The sequence below is a fragment of the Moschus berezovskii genome, chromosome 18, assembly GCF_049115385.1.
Source record: "Moschus berezovskii isolate FMDL1 chromosome 18, NW_MosBer_1.0, whole genome shotgun sequence".
Classification (NCBI taxonomy): Eukaryota; Metazoa; Chordata; class Mammalia; order Artiodactyla; family Moschidae; genus Moschus; species Moschus berezovskii.
The window spans coordinates 22,481,370-22,493,443 of NC_142477.1; the positions used below are offsets into that span (position 1 = coordinate 22,481,370).

The 12,074-nt window shown below is 35.6% G+C and overlaps 1 non-coding gene across 1 annotated transcript; it reads right to left on the bottom strand.

The window, feature by feature from the left end:
- Positions 1-11,224: 11,224 nt before the first annotated feature.
- On the bottom strand, positions 11,225-11,296 carry TRNAC-ACA (transfer RNA cysteine (anticodon ACA)). The gene has a single exon. It is a non-coding gene; the product is annotated as a tRNA-Cys (tRNA).
- Positions 11,297-12,074: the final 778 nt, after the last annotated feature.

Here is a 12,074-nt window from a genome sequence, read left to right on the forward strand (position 1 = left end):
TCTGATTTCCAGGTAGAAGAAAAACTGTTTCTAAGGAAACAAAGCAAGTTAGTAAAAAAGATAAGAGGAAATAAAATATTCATCAAGCCCCACCTTGTATGCAAAGTTGTGTTCATATTGGGCCAAGATTCAAAGATATTATCAAGAATGCCCTTATCTTTCATACCTTAAAGACAAATAAAATATATCAAGTTGACTTATAAACAATTACTATACCATGTTAATATCCTGGCCTGGAAACTGTTAAAATATAGTGCAGGTAAAAGAATTATCTAGAATAATTGAATTTATGTTTACTGATTATCACATACCATGCACTATATTAAATTTTGGTTTTACGTATTTTAATTTTTTTCAGATTTTACTGCTTTACAGTCAGCAAATTAACAGAGAGATTTTTCCAAAGCAGAGAATTCTAGTATTCAAGCATTCCCATTCTTACCATTCCATCAGGATATGTCTATGTAATTGGCTGGCATGTAAATGAGGCCTTAGAGATACAGAAGTTTGGCCAAGGCAGTGATTTTTGTGTTATTGTAAAGTACTTGACCTTTATGTGTCACCAGTGGGAACCCTTAATTGATTGATTTTAATTGACTTCTAAGACAAAATATTATTTCAAGCAGCAAAGTAAAAGTCATGAAAAAGTCAATGAGAGGAACAGAACCATCTCCGAGGCACATTGTTAGAATGGCTTGTTTACACTCTGTGCTCTCGTCACATCTTTACCTTCCCTGACAACTCAGAATAAATACCTGAGACAGTCATTCAATCTGTCTTAGTTTCATACTAGCGGTTGCCTTGAATCTTTCACTGAAAGGGTACAGGAGCCATCTGGTTTTGGAGAAAATCTATGCTTGTTTAATCTGGGTGTCACAGAGATAAGGGGAGCTACCAAAAGTGATACCTGGATCTAAGGATCTCAAACCTAGAACTTACAAAGAACCTCAAGAATATTTCTTGGGAACATTAAGTTCTAGTTCCACTTTCCCAGGCTGGGGTTTTTCTGAAAGGGATTCAGTCTTAATTCATAAATATTGTCATAAACTTCATGTAGAGGTGCCTGCTCTGAGGTTTCTGACAATCTCCAGAAGCCTATGATGATGTTCTATGGACACATACTATTTCAATGTTTTATATTTTGCCTTAAAGAATATGGTGGAGACACATTCATCAGTAGCATATAGGTTATCAAGTATTTTATTTGAGACTGTCCACATGAAGGATGAAGGGACATATGTTTTAGGATTTAGTCCTAATGTATTAAACCTGTGTCAGTATTTCTATCATAAGACTATTGCAAATTGATGTACTCAAACATATTTCATTGGCTTTCTTTTGGTAAGTGCAAACTTGTAGTGAACTAAATATTCTACACATTTTCAAAGCAAAGGACCCAGTAAAAGTTACCATATTGAATTATCAAGGACAATAAAATGTAAATTTTACTATTATATTTCTATAACTTATGGAGTGCTTATATCAATATATTTAAATTTTCATGTTAACACACATCTTGAAGTTTTTTAGACTCATAATAATTTTCATACTATCAAACTGCCAAGGTTTTATTGGCATATCATATTTGCAGAAACTACACAAACAAAAACAACAACCTGAGCAACAGGTTTTTGATATAGTCCTTCCACGACTCATTTTCTTTTCATGTGGTAAAACTAAGATCATGGCATCTGCTCTCATTGCTGCACAGCAAATAGAAGGGGGAAAGGTGAAAGTAGTGACAGATTTCCTCTTCTTGGACTCCAAAATCACTGCGGATGATGACTGTAGCCGTGAAATCAGAAGACGATTGCTTCTTGGCAGGAAAGTGATTACAAACCTAGACAGTGTGTTGAAAAACAGACATTACTCTGCTGACAAACATCTGTATAGTCTTCCCAGTGCTCATGTATGATTGTGAGAGCTGGACCGTAAAGAAGGCAGAATGACAAAAAATTGACACCTTCAAACCGTGGTGCTGAAGAAGGCTTCTGAAAGGCCCCAGGATAGCAAGGAGTTCAAATCAGTCAGTCTTCAGGGAGATCAACCCTGGAAATATTCACTGGAAAGACTGATGCTGAAACTCCAGTATTTTGATCATCTGATGCAAACGAAAGACTCATTGGAAAAGTCCCTGATGCTGGAAAAGATTGAGGGCAAAAGAAGAAGAGGGCATCAGAGGATGAGATGACTGAACAGCATCCCTGATACAATGAACATGAACTTGGGCAAACTCCAGGAGATGGTGAGGAACAGGGAAGCCTGGTGTGCTGCAGTCCATGGGGTAGCAAAGAGCTGGACACAACTGGGAGACTGAACAACAGCAACAATTCAAAAGTTTACCAAACTAATTTGAAAGAAACTAGCCACATTAGATTTTAATAGATGGGGGCATGTGATAAGTGGTCAATTAAGTTTGAGATATCATGAGATAAACTAATTCAACATTTTCCTCCTTCCTCTAGTTCGCACTGCCTTTGATCCAAGAGTAGCTCTTTATACTAACTCAAGAGGGACTGAAGTTTGAAAAACTGTTATATTTTCAGTTCTTGAAACGTTACTGTGATTCAGATGCTAAAGACCTTCTTTGGGAATTGATGGTATGGTAGAATCAGACTTCCCTGGTGGCTCAGATGGTAAAGCGTCTGCCTACAATACGGGAGACCCAGGTTCAATCCCTGGGTTGGAAAGATCCTCTGGAGAAGGAAATGGCAATCCACTCCAGTACTCTTGCCTGGAAAATCCCATGGACAGAGGAGCGTGGTAAGCTACAGTCCATGGGGTCACAAACAGTTGGACAAAACTGAGCGACTTCACTTAAAACCGATGCATGACTTATAAAGTGCATGCTGGAGAAAATTACTTAGGTTTTCTAATTCTTAGTTTTGTCATCTGTAAGAATGTTGTGACTATAGAAGATGGCTTCATGCTCTGTAACCTTAGACTTTATACAACAATAATAAGAGGAATATGTTTAAACATAATATATAATACAGAAGCCAAAATAAAATATTAATTCCAGATAAGTGAGTAGATTGATCATGATGTTAGCAACTAAACTCATGTTGTCTAAAACATTCCTTTACATTCAATATTTCATTTTTGAAACATTTTCCCCTTGATGTGAGTTGTCTTTTCTAAAGTGACTAGAGCACCAAAGCAAAGGGAACAATCAAAGTAGCTTTGCTGCAGGCTATTTGCAGTTGATGTCACTTGAATTTAAACCACAAAGACATTTCAGATAAAAAACATTTTCATCTCTTAATGTATAACCCAGGAGATAAGAAATTATGGCATCCCAGGGGAAACAACTTTCAGCTATGTCAACTTGGCAAGTTGCATCTGCTTTTCAAGAGAATAAAGAAAAGAATTTGGATATAACAGTCTAAAAACACTGCTTCCTTAAACTTTTTACCTTCAACATTGCATGAATGAAATAACTTTGCTCTTGAAGGCTATTAGGTCTCCCACAATTGTGTTGGCAAGGTGAAAACCAACTTGAGAATGTTTTCTGTTCTCATTTATTCAAAACTACTTTCTGTTCTGAACAACAAACAATAATCACCAAGATCAGCAAATTCACAGCAAAGAAAGTTAACTAAAAACTATTGTTAATGCTTCAAGCAAGACCCCATATATTTATCACATCACACTTCCCATTGTCATTGGTATACAACCTTGTATAAAAAGGTGTATGCAAAAGTACCATTTTTTTTTTTTAAACATTTACTTTGAAGTCTCTTCAAATAAATTTTGTGGTAATTATTCCACTCTTAGGTAACTTAGGGCATATATTTAAATATTCTATTTCTTTCATTAAAATGAATAATGAAATATGATTTTGAAAAGCAAACAGAAAATAAGAATTAAGAAATAAGATAAAACCTGGGACTTAAGAAATTAACATTCTGGTAGTAATGGATACATGCAAGCACAAGTAAACAGAGTTGATTAAGGGATCCATTTCTGGAGAAGTTAGCTAAAGTTTTATACAGAATATGTTGTTTGGCAGAACACAAAAAATAAATTTTATCTTTTCTTTTTTTTCTCGCTTGGAAGACAAGAATTTGTTGGATGTTTTATGTAAGGGGAGGAGAACCTACAAACTTTAAAGGCTAAGATAAAAACCAGTGTATCTTTAAGGTGGAAATAATGGGTAATTTAGAGCTGAATAAAGAGATACATTGCCTTGAGTATGGAGCCATTTGTGGTGCACAACCACTTTGCTAAGAGTGACTGCCAACACTTGGGATCATGGAGACATATATGCGTACCTGTCTGGGAAAACTGAGTTATCACAGTAGAAGACCAGGTCTCCAAGTCCATTTGATAACATTTGTTTAAACATTAACTATTTTAATCTTCCTGTGAATTACCCTTTTTCCTTTCAAAGTCTTCTCTTTAGTCTTACCTTGCCTTGTTGTCTTTGGAATTCTTCATACTTATATGAATTCCCTGTGCACACAGAATGAATTTAATTTTCTCCTGGTAAATCTGCCTGATGTCATTAAGTTGCCAGACAAAAGATATGAGAGAGGACATTGCCTCTCTTGGAAAGAAGCCAACCTAAAAATCAACATACTGCAGGATTCCAACTAAACGACATTGTGGAAAAGAAAAAACTGTGGAGACAAGAGAAAGATAAAGGGTTGTTAGAGGAAAAAGAGACAGGTGAATAGGTGGAGGACAGAGAATTTTTCAGTTCAGTTCAGTCGTTCAGTCATATCCAGCTCTTTGCGACACCATGAATCACAGCATGCCAGGCCTCCCTTTCCATCACCAACTCCCAGAGTCAATCCAAACCCATGTCCATCGAGTCGGTGATGCCATCCAACCACCTCATCCTCTGTCGTCCCCTTCTCCTCCTGCCCTCACTCTTTATCAGGGTCTTTTCAAATGAGTAAGCTATTCACATCAGGTGGCCAAAGTATTGGGGTTTCAGCTTCAACATTATTCCTTCCAATGAACACCCAGGACTGATCTCCTTTAGGATAGACTGGTTGGATCTCCTTGCAGTCCAAGGGACTCTCCAGAGTCTTCTCCAACACCACAGTTCAAAAGCATCAATTCTTCTGCGCTCAGCTTTCTTTACAGTCCATCTCTCACATCCATACAAGACCACTGGAAAAACCATAGCCTTGACTAGATGGACCTTGGTTAGCAAAGTAATGTCTCTGCTTTTTAATATGCTTTCTAAGTTGGTCATAACTTTCCTTCCAAGGAGTAAACGTCTTTTAATTTCATGGCTGCAATCAGCATCTCCAGTGATTTTGGAGCCCAAAAAAATAAAGTCAGCCACTGTGTCCACTGTTTCCCCATCTATTTGCCATGAAGTGATGGGACCGGATGCCATGATCTTAGTTTTCTGAATGCTGAGCTTTAAGCCAACTTTGTCACTCTCCTCTTTCATTTTCATCAAGAAGCTCTTTGGTTCTTCTTCACTTTCTGCCATAAGGGTGGTGTCATCTGCATACCTGAGGTTATTTTTATTTCTTCCGGCAATGTTAATTCCAGCTTGTGCCTCCTCCAGCCCAGCGTTTCTCATGATGTACTCTGCATAAGGCAGTAAAAATACTCTGTATGATATTATCGTGATGAGTATATGTCTTTATACATTTGTCTAAACCCATTTAATGTGCAATACTAAGCATGCAGTACTAGTGACTTTGATTATGATATGTCAGTGTAGGTTCATTCATACATTGTAACAAACATCCTATTCTGGTGAGTGATTTTTAATGAGAGAGGCTATGTATGTGTGGGAGAAGGTGATATATGAGAAATAATGTTTCCCTCTCCAGCTTTTCCTTTTTATGTAAAGTCTACTTTTTTATGTAAAGTCTATTTAAGGCCTCAGTGGATAATGTTTTCCATATCCCGTAGGTTTTAAAATTTTATATGTTTGTTATCTTTCTCTAATGATGTTGTTTTTAAATGCCATGTACTCAGTGAGTGATATAAACACATTGTAAATTTCAGTTTTCTGATAAAAATTTTTGAAAAAAAAAAGAGTTAAACCGATCTAAAATAGCAAGTCTTCAAAAATGGTAATTTGAAGGAAACTTAACAGAAAAAAATAGAGGGAAAGTGTCAATTTTGAAAAGGCTTACCAAGTGCTAAGAGAAAAAGATAGGAGAAAAGAATATATGTGTGTATATATATATGTGGATCAGTTTCTGAAAAAATACATAGAAAGCTTTAAACATTTGAATGAGATTTCACAGAATATTTTTATCAAGTTTTAAAAATGCTATTTAACTTTGTTGGAAAAAAGGAAAGCTTCAGTATTATATTCATAAAATGAGCCTGATGTTGGTATCTCAATTCAAAAATATTGGGTCAAAAATGTATCATACTTAATGGTTTTAACAAAAATCCAAAAATGAGGTGTTAAATAAAATTAAATACTAAATAAATCTATTTTATGCATGACGCAGAATAGAATAATTCCTATGACTCATTACTTTCATTCTAGTAATAACAAAATGTCTCAATGTTAGGTAAACATAATACAATAATCTTAATAAAATTAACTAAAGAATATTAACTGTGCAAATAGATATAGAAAATTCAAAATAGACATAATTTGGGAGAATTATATAAATTCTAATATTTCAAATGAGAAGAAAATTAGAGCTGCTCAATAAATAGCAAAACTGGGTAAATATTTAGGGGAAAAGTGATTCCAATTTATACAATAATAAATCATAAATGTGTAAAAGAGGTTAAAATGAATCCATAAATTACTTGAAAAATGTATGGATTTTTAGTTTATAAAGTCAAAGTAGGTTAAGGATATTTAACTGTTTTAAAAGTATCTTTAACAGAAATAGCTAGAAATATAAATGTGTTGTAAAAAAATAACAAAAGACAAAAGTTATGTATATCAAAAAAGCCACAACAAATCAGGAAACTATTTGCAAACTTACATAACAGAATAAAAGTGCAAATTTCTCCATTTTATAAAATGCCCATGCAAATTCATACAAACATAACTTCAATCAATGTAAAATGAGTGAATATTTAAGCATAAATTTTACAGGAAATAAAATACTGATAGCTTTTAAACATGCATGACATTCAAACTTCCTTAGAAAAAACTGAGGAATTAAATATTTGACCATTTGATCAACAATGATGCAAAATTTTTATAACTGGGTTTCTTGGGAATTCAATATCACTTCCTATTGGGAATGTAATTTTTTTTAACAGAACTTAGAGAGAACAATCTAGTATTAAGAAACAAATTTGCAATATAAAAATTCTGTGACCAATAATTTTATTCCTAAAAATTCAGGTATATGAGACACTGATACAATTAAGTATGTTAAGGGATTTAATGAACTAGCATAGAAGAGTTCACAGTAAAATACTATATATACCTTAAATGTCTATCAGTTCAGGACTGCCTAAATAAATTGTGGCACATCTGCAAAATGGAGTATCATTTAGTTAAAAAGTGAACAAAATTTTTACATGGAAATATCTTCAATATGCATTTAATGCTAATAAAGAAAAATTCAGAAATATACAGGATCTGCTACTAGTTTTGTAAAGGGGCTTCTTTGGTGACTCAGTGGTATAGAATCTGCCTGCCAATGCAGGAGACATAGGTTCAATCCCTGGGATGGGAAGATCCTCTGCAGAAAGAAATAGCAACCCAATCTAGTACTCTTGCCTGGGAAATCCCATGGACTGAGGACCCTGGTGGGTTGCAAACAGTTGGACAGGACTTAACGACTGAGCATGCACATACTAGTTTTGTAACAGAAGCAAAATATTTACAAAATCATTTCCTTCTATACACATACAATAATTGGAAACAAAAGCAAGAAACTAATAAAAGAATAATTGTGGGAGGTAATGACTAGACTGAGTGGACCCAAGGAGAATTTTCACTAAATAAGCAAACATATTTGTCACAGGCCTTATCTATCTATTTGTGTGTGCGTATATATATATATACACACACACATATGTATATATTCCATGGTCTGTAGCCTACTAGACTCTTCTGTCCATGGATTTCCCAGGCAAGAATACTAGAGTGGGTTGCCATTTTCTTTTCCAGGGGATCTTTCAGACCCTGGAATCAAACCTGCCTCTCCCATTAGAGAAGGCAATGGCACCCCACTCCAGTACTCTTGCCTGGAAAATCCATGGACGGAGGAGCCTGTTAGGCTATAGTTCATGGGGTCACTAAGAGTTGGGTACGACTGAGCGACTCCACTTTCATCTTTCAGTTTGAAGCATTAGAAAAGGAAATGGCAACCCACTCCAGTGTTCTTGCCTGGAAAATGCCAGAGACAGAGGAGACTAGTGGGCTGCCATCTATGGGGTCGCACAGAGTCGGACATGACTGAAGAGACTTCGCAGCAGCAGCTCCCATTGCAGGCAGATTAAAAAATCCACTGAGCCACCAAGGAAGCCCATATAAATTTATATATATATATAAATATAGACACATATATATTTATGTTTTAGCTACTAAAAAACTGGATAAAATTAAATCTTGGGAAATTCAGTCCAATGAGTATAGTTTTAAAAAATTCTGATGTAAATTATATAGCTTAAATATTATTTACTAATTATGAGACAAAGTAAATGCCTAAAACACTATTGTTCTCACAGTATTTTGTTTGGCCAGCAGAGGGAAATAAAAAAGCACAGGATCTTTAAAACATTGTTGTGTGATAGTGTTTAATTAACTCTTTGCTACATCACTTTAATTTTATCTGTAAAGTCAGTTGAATTTAGTGAAGATGAGGGGAGAATGTAGCTATTCACATTCATAGTATTCTTGCATACCCTCTTTGTAAAAATATAAAGGTTAATACATGAAGTTATCCAGTGTGTAACACTAGGGGTTATTGGAAACTCACTATTTGACTCACCATAAATAATCAACAAGTAACCAAATCTCAATCATAATAAAAATCTCCCCAATAGGATATGTGTGTGAGGACATATTAAATTTTTAAAATATTAAGTAGACTTAAAGACTTTTCCCTGTTCTGCCAAAGCTGTTGCTTCATTAATTTCATATTTCATTGTGCACATTTCATTGGAAACTTTGCCATAAGCATGTCTCTCCCGTGATGCTTGAGAGCTTCTTCTGAGATAGGACTATGATTTTTCATCTTTGTGGACTCAGCACATAAGTAGCAGAGTGACTGGGAACAGTAGTTTGTTGAATCAGTACATCAATATAAGATCTATCTCATAAATATGCAGATGAATGCACTATGAATATTAAGATAGTCATATTAGAATTCTGATTTTCATTCTGCTCATTTTTTTTTTCTTTCCTTTTAGGATTCAGACTAATTCTTACATTTCTAACAATGCCATAGAAATTGCCAAAATGCTCATCTTGTATCTATTTTCCAACAGCAGGAGGCCTTGAAGCTATGTATTTTCAATTACTCTATAATTACAAACATTTCATGATTTAGTTCAAATTTAGAAACATGTTTCTTTCATGGATACAAAAAGTCTTATTATTACCAAGGTACAACCACTTCTGACAATTCAGACTCTTTACATCAAAGATGTCTTTTTCATTTTCAGTCAAAGATGTTAAGGGGGCAAAACATTAATTCAAATATTTTCCTTCCTTTCCTCTACAAGATTTATTGAGACAGAAGTTAAAAACAAGTATAGAATGATTCCTAACAGAGATATAAAGAACTCAGAAGTGGAGAAATATAAACTTTGTGTTTTAGAGCATATAGAAAACTTCATTTTACTCTCCATTTAGCCCTTAGGAATCTAGATAAATATGAATAAAAAACAGTTTGCCAATGGCCTCTGCCACACTTGTGAATCTGACCACTCTCAGAGACAAACATCACTCAGATAAACAGGCTTACACTAACTACATCTACATTATAAAACATTTCCAATTTTATATTCCTCTCAATATAGTACTATAGCATTTCAAGTACACTACAAGTTAACTGTTATATTAATACTTCATTTGAAAGTATATGCAATTATGAAAAAAGCAAGAAATGGACTTCAACCCAAGGTTTAGCATATCATATAAAATTCCCAGAGGCTATATCAAACTATTTGACAGCTTCAATAATAAAAATATTTTAAATTTTTAAAAATTCAGATATTTTTTACACAGTCCTTCAGTTCAGTTCAGTTCAGTTCAGTCGCTCAATCGTGTCTGACTCTTTGTGACCCCATGAATCACAGCACGCCAGGCCTCCCTGTCCATCACCAACTCCCGGAGTACACTCAAACTCATGTCCACAGAGTCGGTGGTGCCATCCAGCCATCTCATTCTCTGTCGTCCCCATCTCCTCCCACCCCCAATCCCTCCCAGCATCAGAGTCTTTTCCAGTGAGTCAACTCGTTGCATGGGGTGGCCAAAGTATTGGAATTTCAGCTTTAGCATCAGTCCTTCCAATGAACACCCAGGACTGATCTCCTTTAGGATGGACTGGTTGGATCTCCTTGCAGTCCAAGGGACTCTCAAGAGTCTTCTCCAGCACCACAGTTCAAAAGCATCAATTCTTCGGCACTCAGCTTTCTTCACAGTCCAACTCTCACATCCATACATGACCACTGGAAAAACCATAGCCTTGACTAGACGGACCTTTGTTGGCAAAGTAATGTCTCTGCTTTTTAATATGCTGTCTAGGTTGGTCATAACTTTCCTTCCAAGGAGTAAGCATCTTTTAATTTTATGGCTGCAATCAGCATCTGCAGTGATTTTGGAGCACCAAAAAATAAAGTCTGACAATAATCATAATAAACATTTAAATATATCCTTAAATAAGTATATACTATGAATCTGGCAATGTGCTTAACAATTTATGGAAATTAATTTAATGCTAACAAAATTCCATAATGTGCTTACTATTACTGTTTCATTTTACAGATAAGATTTTGTCTCTGACTTATTACCTTCCATTTTCATTTAAACCAATTCCAATCAAGCTATCACTTAAAACTAAAACGAGAAAACCATTTTTGCCAATGCCACAAAAAACCTTCCCTTGGAAAATCCAGTATGAACTTGAAGTTCACTTCCTAGTTGTTCTCTCTGCAGCACTGATAATATAGTACTTCTGGAAAGTGAAAGTGAAGTCGCTCAGTTGTGTCCGACTCTTTGCGACCCCATGGTCTGTAGCCTACCAGGTTCCTCCATCCATGGGATTTTCCAGGCAAGAATACTGGAGTGGGTTGCCATTTCCTTCTCCAGGAGATCTTCCCTACCCAGGGATAGAACCTGGGTCTCCCGCTTTGTAGGCAGACGCTTTACCATCTGAGCCAGCAGGGAAGCTATCCTTTAATTCATTTCAGGGACAACACGTCCTTATCTAGCTTACTTATAGCTTCTTCTTACATTATTTATAAGTTCATCATCATATCTCTAACCATTTAATTTTGAAATGGTCACAGTTTAGTTTGGAATCACTTTTGTTCTTTATCCATAGTCACTTGGTTACGAAGTCTTGTCCTGTACGTGTAAATATCACTAAAATGCTGAGGATCCCAAAATTATACCTCCAGTCCAGACCTTTATCTTAAATTCCAGACTAAAATATTTAACTGTTCACCACTGTTACTTGCACATCCAACTGAAAATCTCCTTCCTAGTAATACACCCTATTTGCACTGCTGACTTTTCCACACTGGAATCACGCATTCAAGTTCTGCTTTTATTGTAGTCTTCCATACTTTGTAGAGATGATCATATAGAGATATGTACAAAGAAGTTCCATCCTTCTCTTGATAAAAGTGAAAATACTTGAATTTGCCTCACCTTTTGTTTCTTTGGTGCTCATGCTCAGTCACATCTGACTCTGTAGCCCACCAAGCTCTGCTGTCCATGGAATTTTCCAGGCAAGAATACTGAAGTCGGTTGCCATTTCCTAGTCCAGGGGATCTTTCTGACCCAGGGATTGAACCTGAGTCTCTTGCATCTCCTGCATGAGCAAGCAGATTCTTTACCATTGTGCCACCAATCCTCTTGTGTTGAAACTGACAAAAAATTCTATCAGGTTTACCTACAAAATGCATCCACAACATAACTGGTTCTTGTCACCACCACTATT